This window comes from Nicotiana sylvestris, chromosome 11 (assembly GCF_000393655.2).
Source record: "Nicotiana sylvestris chromosome 11, ASM39365v2, whole genome shotgun sequence".
NCBI classification, from domain to species: Eukaryota; Viridiplantae; Streptophyta; class Magnoliopsida; order Solanales; family Solanaceae; genus Nicotiana; species Nicotiana sylvestris.
In genome coordinates this window covers 99839995-99849351 of record NC_091067.1, presented here as the reverse complement: position 1 = coordinate 99849351, position 9357 = coordinate 99839995, and the positions used below count along the sequence as shown (strand labels likewise).

Genomic DNA, 9357 nt, shown 5'->3' with positions numbered 1-9357 from the left:
AACCATTCAAGACTCAAGATCAAACTTCAGAAGACTTATAGATAGGAATCTTGTAACTCATAGTTGACAGGCTTAGTTAGTATTTTTCATTTTTTGATTTTGATGTAATAACACGGTCGCGGACCAGAACACCGACAGAACGACACCTCGACCGACTCTCTACCTCAGTATACTCTATCACTGTTTTTACTTCTGAACTACACGTGGCCTGATTCCTTTATATCCAAGGATATGTATGCAACTCAAATACCAGGGTTTGATCACATTCTCCTTTCTTGTAGCTTTTGGTCTCTTTAAATAAGGGCAGAGTCAAAAAAACATGTCTAGTCGTTCTTTGTCTGAAAATACTTCGTGTTTTCAGTCAAAGAGGGGCAGCTGTAGACATGTGATTTTTGACCCTCCCAATATTTTAACATTTTTGTATTTAAATATTTAATTTAGGTCTAATATAGTTATTTCAACTAGTTTTGACCTTTTTACTTTATTTTATCACAAAATGAAAATTACAAAATTATTTCTTCTTTTTAGTTGTTATAGTTTATATACCTTTCGTAAAACTAAAAAAATACAAAAAATAGTACCTTATTTTTTTATTTTAATATAATATTTGAAAATACCAAAAAATAGGTTTGTTTTAATGGTTAGTCTTTTTTTAATAGTTATTTTATTTAAGTAGAGTTAATTAGTAAATAAGGTAGTATTTTGGTCTTGTTCACAGAGAAAGAATAATATTTTGGCCTCAAACAATCTATTTTTAAGCCTAATTTTTGGACTAGCTCATAATTCTCAAGCCCATAATTCCTAGGTTGATAGCTCTTGACCTAAAAAATCACTTAGACCGAAGAGAAAGGGTCGTTTTCCATCACAAAGAGACCCACCCCACTTGAACGTCTGCTTCTTCAACAATCACCCTAATCCTTAGCTTCTTCATCTTCTTCAACATTTGAAGAATAGCGACGCCCAACACCCCCTTGTCCCCTTCGACCACACTGTCCGAAACACACACCGCCGCAAGACACGCACTGAGCCATTGAGGAAAACGGGCAGAAGAAGAGAACGAGGGTTTTGAGGGATTTTCTTTGAGGCTTTTCAATCTCTTTCCCTCATCTCCGTATTCTTCAAAAAATTCCAGAAAAACACATACAAAAAAAGAGGGTTTATGTTTTTTTTAGTAGGATTCACATTTCAGAAAAGATATAAGAAAATAATTTCATCTCTTCTTTCTGGTTTTAATTTTAAAGATGCGAAGTTTCTGAGGTTTTTGAGACTGAGTGGAGTTCATTTGGGTTTTGTTTGTTGCTTGCTAATTGAGGTTCGTTTGAGGCGTAGTCCGTGATTCCGTTCGATTCGGTTGCGATTTTTGGATTTTGCTCGTGGCTGTGGTATTCTGTCCGTTGTAATTTGCTGAAATTTTTCGTCAATTGTAAGATTATTCAAGGTCCATACTCTTCTCCTTCTCTTTGTTATAGTTCAATTTATGGGTGGTTTTAAATATGATGTTGGCTCATTCTTCTTAGTTTTCGCATCTTCGTTATAACTCTAATGAAGCTGCTGGTTTAATTTTAGTTTGATCTAATCATTCTTTCAATTTTTTTCCGTCGCCAGTGTTATGTTGTTCTATTACTCTTTGTCCCTCGTTTGGCATTCAAAAAATAATATGGGAAAGTTTGAATTAGTCATTTTATTATGAATCTCTTTTCATGTTATTTTTAAAAAAAAAAATTCAATCAACGAATTTATCAAGTGGATTGCAAATGTCATTGGTGGTTAAATCATTAAGAGTATTGTATTTATCCATTAAGTTAGCTGTGATGATTTTTTTCCTTTCTTTAAAGTTTTGAGTTGATGCATTAGTACTAATTTGGTTGATTGGTTATTTTCAAGATGATTCTTCTAAAATAAGTGTATATTTGGGTTTAGCAAAATGATTCTCTGTCAAAAGAAAAGGAAAAAGAACAAAGGAAGATAAAGTGCTGAAAGTCTTCCGTTGTGAATTGTCGTTCTTCAATTTATCTTCAAACGTCATTTAGTATGTTAGAAATTTTGTGTAGTAATGGGTATCATGGCATCTCATGCTTGTTAAAATCAGTGAGATTTGGATTTCGTTTTCATAGTAGCCTACGTTCCAATGAGCCAACATCATATTTTGATCCACTTCTCAATTATGCTACACTGTTATTATCTCTTTCTTTTAGGGTGCTTTAGATGTTTCTGTTTGGATGTCCGTTTTGTGTGGATGGTTTGAACGAAGATTCACGAAATGGATCTGGGTCATGGGAGTAGGGAAAAGCCAAAGCCTAATAGTAATTAATAGTTGGAATTTTTACACCCTATAGAAAATCTTAGTACCCTATTTATTTTAAATAAATACCATTTTAAAATATTACATTCTATAGATACCTTTTATACTTTATAGCCAAATATCTAATTATAGTTATATCCTATATTTAAGGCACCATATATGCTAAATAATATTTTTCTTTCTCCTTTTTAGTCTTTTCTCTCGCATAATCACATTAAAATTGACTAACCACGTTCTCTCTCTTTTTGCATACACTTTACTCTTTCTCCCTCAACCCACGATTCATACCTCTTCTCCCACCCAAATTCTCTTGTTCTCCTCCATTATCACTCTATTACAATCGCCTATGGTAAGTTTAATTCGTTGATTTTGATAGACGAAGAGCAATTGGTTCAACTGTAGCGGCTCGATTCTGCTTGGCAGTGGTCGTTGAAGTAGGGTTCACAGCTTTTGCGTAATTCATGGCTTCGTTTGTGGGATTTGAGAGTTGGGGATTGTTTGTAGTTGTTGTAGGAGGTTGGACAGATGTGTTAAGGGGCTGACCTGCCGAAATTAATGGCTGGCCGCCGGCCGGCGAAGCCATCAGGCTGCTTCTCTCTCTAGATCGCCCAAATCGCCTATTTGTATTCTGTTGTATTCGAATGTATATTTCAGTTGTATTCACATGTATTCAGTAACATTAATTTATATATTTTAGATGTATTAAAAAGTTATGCGTATTCTCTTGTATTCAGTTTTAATCAGTTGTATTTAACTATTTTATTTAGCAGAAGTTAGTTGTATTTTGTTACATTCAAGAGTTTTATTCAGCTGTATTCAATTATATTTTGTTGTATTCAAGTGTTTTATTCAGATGAATTAAGTTGTATTTTGTTGTATTCAACTGTATACAGTTCTACTCAACTGTATTATTCATATGTATTTCTCTTTATTCAGCTATAATCTTTATTATGTATCTTTCAAATACAGATTAATGAGGGATCGTTTTAGTTCGTTGAGTTAAATTAGGAGAATATCATGTGATTTGATTTCCTTAGTTCGTGGAGTTAAATTAGGAGAATATCATGTGATTTGATTTCCTTAGTTCGTGGAGTTAAATTAGGAGAATATCATGTGATTTGATTTCCTTCCGTTTTTAACCAGTTTAACCTTCTGTATTTAACGTTAATGCCGCTTGAATACAGCTAAATACATGTCAAACTTAGCTGGAATTCCAGTTTTTACGCCTATTATTTTGGTTGTATTAATGAATACAATAGCTTAAATACATAAAATACATTGTATAAAAACATAAAAGGTATCTATAACACGTAATATAGCAAAGGGTATCTATAAATGGCTAATTAGACTTAAAAGATGGTGCTTTATGAAAAATTCCCTTAATAGTTCTTATGTTTTATCGTGATTGTGTACACGTTCGCGTGACATAATCATGATTCTAAAAACCAATTCGGAGTATGCGTTCGCGCAACTTCGATCAAACTTTCTTAATAATAAATTTTTTATTAACATAGTCCGCTTTAATTAAATATAGTTCTTTATATAGTCCGAGGTGTGCTATCCACATTTTAATCATTCATGGCCCTCGTATTAATCTTATGACTTAGATATAAAAATGACAAATGCTCGTAGTTGCTCTAGGCCTATTTAATATATCATTGTGGTTGTGGACACGTTCGCATGACATGACCACGATTTCTAAAAATAAAATCGGAGTATGCGCTCGCGCAACTTTGGCCCAAACTTTCTTAATAATAATAAAGTGTTATAAATCGTGGACACGTCCGCGTGACATGATTTTTGACACACCGAACAAATGGGTATACGTGCGCGTGACCTTTTTAAAGATATTTTCTTAATTAAAAAGGGCAAATGCATATAGGTTCTAAAACTAAGTAATTTGACAATTTGATTAAGCCAAGTATGATCAAAGGAACCACGGAACTCGGGAATGCCTAACACCTTCTCCCAAATTAACAGAATTCCTTACCCGAATTTTTGTGTTCGCGGAATGTAAAACAGAGTCAATCTTTCCTCGATTCGGATTTGAACCGGTGACTTGGGACACCATAAATTATCCCAAGTAGCGAATCTGATTTTTAATTAAATAATCCTGTTTCGATTGTCACTTAAATTTGAAAAAATTCCCTTATGCTCCCTTCCGGGGGTGTGAAAAAGAAGGTGTGACGGGGGTTATGTAGGATCTAGTTTCACATGGAGTAACAACAAAGACCCCCCAAATACTATATGGAAAAGATTGAACAGATTGGTTTACAATGCTGAATGGTTTGATCTATTTGGTGGGACCTCAGTCACGCACATGTCTAGATCCTGTTCTAATCATTATCCACTATTGAATCCTTGTGGTTCTTGTCTTTCTGAGCATGTTAGGTATTTCAAGTTTCTGAATTTCTGGGTGGAGCATGAGGAGTACCTCAATGTGATTCAACAAGCCTGGCTTGGAGAAGACAATGGCAATCATCTATACAATTTGCATAAAAAAATCAAGAGAGTATGCAATGCATTAAGCTCTTAGACTAGAACTGAATTTGGGGATATTTATGAGGAACCAAAAAAAACTGAAAATGGAAATTAGAAGGCCAGAATTTGTCTACCTTGATGACAATAACCAAGGCAACAGACTCAAATGATCCAAAGCTAAGGCAGAATTCACCAGGTTCCTAAAATTATAAGATAGTGTGCTTAGAAAAAAAGCCAAAGTTAAGTGGTTATCTGAAGATGATGAAAACACTGCCTTTTTCATGGTACCATTCAAGATAGAAGGAAAAAGTTATCCATCGTGAAGATCAAAGATTGTAATGGTAATTGGGTGGAGGGTATTGCTGAGATAGTTGATGCTGGAGTAAAAATTTTTTAGGATCTTTTTAGCGTTGATAACACCACTGAAGACCTTCAAGCCTTGAATATTATTAAAAAGGTCATCAATGATGATGACAACAACTTCCTGATGTCCACTCCATCTACTCAAGAAGTCAAAGACAGTGTCTTCTCTATTAATCCTGATAGTGCACTAGGTTCGGATGGCCTTAGTGGAAGATTCTATCAAACTGCTTGGTCTGTGGTTGGTAATGATGTTCATAGAGCAGCGGTAGCTTTCTTCCATAGGGTTGTTTTACCTAGACTTTCTCTCATACTTGCTTGGTTATGCTCCCAAAAGTTGATTCTCCCTGAAGCTTTTCATATATTAGACCAATTAGTCTATGTAATGTTACTGGAAAAATCATTGACAAGGTTATCAATGCTAGACTTATCTCCCTCTTGCCTAAAATCATCTCTACTAACCAAAGTGGTTTTGTGAAAGGTAGAGCCATCACTAAAAAATTTCTTCTGGCTCAGGAAATTATTTCTGATATTAGGATACCTATGAGAGGTGGTAATGTTGTTATTAAACTTGACATGGCTAAAGCATATGATAGAGTCTCCTGGCCACATCTATGCTTCATGTTAAGACATCCGGGTTTTGCTGAGGAATGGATTAATCTTATATATAGGTTCATTTCTAATAAGTGGTACTGTTTGATAGCCAATAGCAAACATGACTTCTTTAAATCCAGCTGAGGCGTTAGACAAAGTGATCCTTTTTCTTCTCCCCTTTTTGTCCTCATTGCTGAATTATTGTCTCAAATGCTGAATGCTCTCCAAAACAATAGGAGATTTCATGGTTTCTACATGAAGAGACAAGGGCCTCAAGTCAACCATCTGGCTTTTGGTGATGATACTATCCTCTTCACTAGTGGTGAAAAGCACTCCCTCCAACCTATTCTTAATATTCTGAATATGTATGAATCTATTTCTGGCCAATTGATAAACAAGAACAAAATATGCTACTTTGTGGCTGAGAATACCCCTTAGAGCACTATCAGATGAGTGGGAAGGATTCTTGGTATGAGGTTTGATAAACTCCTTATGAGGTATCTAGGCTGCCTTATCTACTATGGGGAAAATAAGATCTCTATCTTTGCAGATATGGTTACCAAAACCATCAATAGATTTAGAGGTTGGCATCTAACATTTTTATCTAGTGGGGGCAGGGTTTTCCTCATTAGACTTGTTCGCCTAGCCATCAATACTCATACGCTGGCAGTTGTTCATCCACCTAAAGGGTCACTGGATATGATTGAGAAGTTTATAGCCAGATTTTTCTGGTCTGGCCAAGAAGAAGGGGGAGATACCATTGGGTCTCCTGGTCTAACTCATGTTTCACTTATGAAGAGGGGGGCCTAATTTCAAAAGGCTTGAAGATATTAATCAGGCTTTCATGGCTAAACAATGGTGGAACCTGAGAACCAGTAATTCCCTATGGTTTCAATTTATGAAAGCCAAATACTTTGGCAATAAGCATCCTGTCAACCTTTAATGGAGAAATGGGCAATCGTATAGTTGGAAGGCCATGTGTAAGTTGAAGAGTGAATTGAGCCATGCATCCAATGGCAGTTGAAAAAAAGGAATATCAGTTTTTGGTTTGACAACTAGTCCAAGATTGATCCTCTACACAATAGAATGGGAGGAGCTCTTGTACATGATACTATCAAGGTCAATTAAGTTCTAAATTAGGGTCTGTGGGACTGGTCCACTTTAAACATCCAGCCTCCTGATAATGTGAAAGACCAGATTTCAACACTTCAAATCAATTTTCATCCTGATGAAAATGACGTCCCAATCTGGAATGAAACTCAAGATGGAAATTTATCTATAGCCTCTGCCTGGAAGAAACTAAGACAGAGGAAACAAATCTCCCAATTTGATAGCATGATCTCGCACAAAAATATGCGTTTTAAAATGGCCTGAATTACATGGAGAGCTGCCCAAGACAGAATTCCCACTGATGATAGAATCAAAAAACTTGGCACTAATATTGTTTCTAAGTGTTGTTGTTGTTGTACAGGTTTAAATATGCAACCTACAGAAGAGTCTGTTCAACATTTGTTTATCAGTGGACAATATGCGCAACTCATATGGGATTACTATCCGGGCAACATTGGCATTGTATACAGGGGAGTACCACTTAGAAACTTGCTTGTAAATTACTGGAATCATAATACTGCTAACTCGTGGCTGCCTATATTTGCAGGATACTTCCACCTATAGTAATATGGGAGTTATGGAGGTCAAGATGCAACTCTAAATATGAAATGGAGAGACCAGTAGTTGCAAGATCTATCTCACTGATCAACTTCAATATTATACAAATTGTCAAAGCTCAATTCAGAAAATTGGATCTCAACTACATATGGGAGAACCTATGCAGAGTTTGGGAACTACCTCTAATGGAAACAAATACCTCTGTGGTGAGATGGATTAAACCTATCTTGTTTGTGAAACTTAACAGTGATGGTTCATGCAAAAATGGTGAATGTGGAGGAGGAGGTGTAGTGAGGGACAATCTGGGCAAATTTATAATGGCCTACTCTATTCCTATGGGGCAAGGTACAAGCAATTGGGCTGAGGCATGTGCTTACTTTTTTGGGATCAAGTGGTGTATAGAAAAAAGGTTCAGCTTAATCATTGGTGAAACTGATTCAATGTTACTACAAAATTGCATCTCTGACAACTGGACCATTCCGTGGAGAATCAAAGAAGCAGTCCAAGATATTAAGAAACTCATTAATAGACAAGGTATCTTCACTAATCATTATTTAAGAGAGGCCAACCAAGTCGCAGATAGAATGGCCTCTCTAAGCCACAATCAGGAAAAATAGTACATATGTACAATTTTTTGCTCTTTACCTAGTCAGATTAAAGGACTTTTGAACACATATAGATGGCAAATACGTTCATTTCGAGTCAAGAAGAGGAGAATAAGCATGCTCATGTTTGAGCCACCTTGAACTCCCAGCTTTATTGCCACTTTATTTTGGGGTCAACGAGTTTGTTCATAGCTAGGGAACTGTTATGTTTACAAATCTTGAGTCCTACTAGTACACGCTCCAAAATGTATACGAAGATAAGGCCTAGTCCCCTTCGGCAACTCTTTTACGCACAGTGGCAATAAAATCGTGACTCGCCTTTGAAGTAAAAAAATGTGGAGTCGACTATCAGTACACATATCAGGGACTTATGTTATGTACTTTTACATGAGGGGGAGGTGAAGCACTCCTCCTAGGTGTAGCGTTTGGTGTAACGTTCCCGTTATCTTCCCTGCCATCTTTGTTGATGGTGTTCAAAATGTTGGTAGTGACGTCTGCTATTGCTTTCAGTCTTGCACCTCCTTTTCCTGCCATTGTCAGTTTGTGCAAACGAAGAAAAGATGGTTGTTTTTTTATCTAGAAGGAACTAAAATTTGAACTAAATTCTCCTCATAGACAGCGCCAAATTGTTTGAGCAAATAATAGCTAAACCAATTAATGATGAATTAAAGAGGTGAATCTTAGTTGAACTTAATAACTTCTAGACCGGATAAAATAGAAGATTTATGAAACGAGTTGTGTTCAGATGCATCAAATAACGGATTCGATACACTATGGTTGACAATAAATATGGTGGTATAAATATATAATAAATGTAAGCAATGGCAATAAATGTAATGAAAAGGGATCTATGACCCAACTATCATATGATTGGGATGTCCCTTTTCTCTGTCTGCGACGTGGAAAAATATGAAGTTGGGATGGATATGAAATCTCTAGATTTATGGATCAAGATGGAACAACGTGTTCTTCAATAATATTACCAACAAATAAGACAACTTTTGGATATTTTCTTTTATTAACTCTTACAATGTATTTTCTTTCTCGAAGTTCCAAAGAAGAAGGATCCTCTTTTGTTCCCTATCTCTTCCTATTTATAAGGGATATTCCCCAAAAACCCTAAAAGGTACAGCATAAATAATATTCCTTTGGATATTTTTTATGCCCACTTATGAACCTATGCTCCCGTTACTTTCTTATCTCGGCTGCCCGCTTTTGACATCAGCCTTTGTGAGAACAACCTTCAGTCGTTATATCGTCGTCAACCCGTCCCTTTTCTTGTGTGTCCGTTATCGTGGTCACCAAATTGGACCTATACAATTAGTCCCTCCGCTTGTTAAGGTCGTG

General features: G+C 36.0%; 1 long non-coding RNA gene across 1 annotated transcript; it reads left to right on the top strand.

Moving 5' to 3' along the window:
* Positions 1-843: 843 nt before the first annotated feature.
* LOC138882148 (uncharacterized) lies at positions 844-3092 on the top strand. Its single transcript, XR_011403629.1, has 2 exons — positions 844-1438; positions 2679-3092. It is a non-coding gene; the product is annotated as an uncharacterized lncRNA (long non-coding RNA).
* Positions 3093-9357: the final 6265 nt, after the last annotated feature.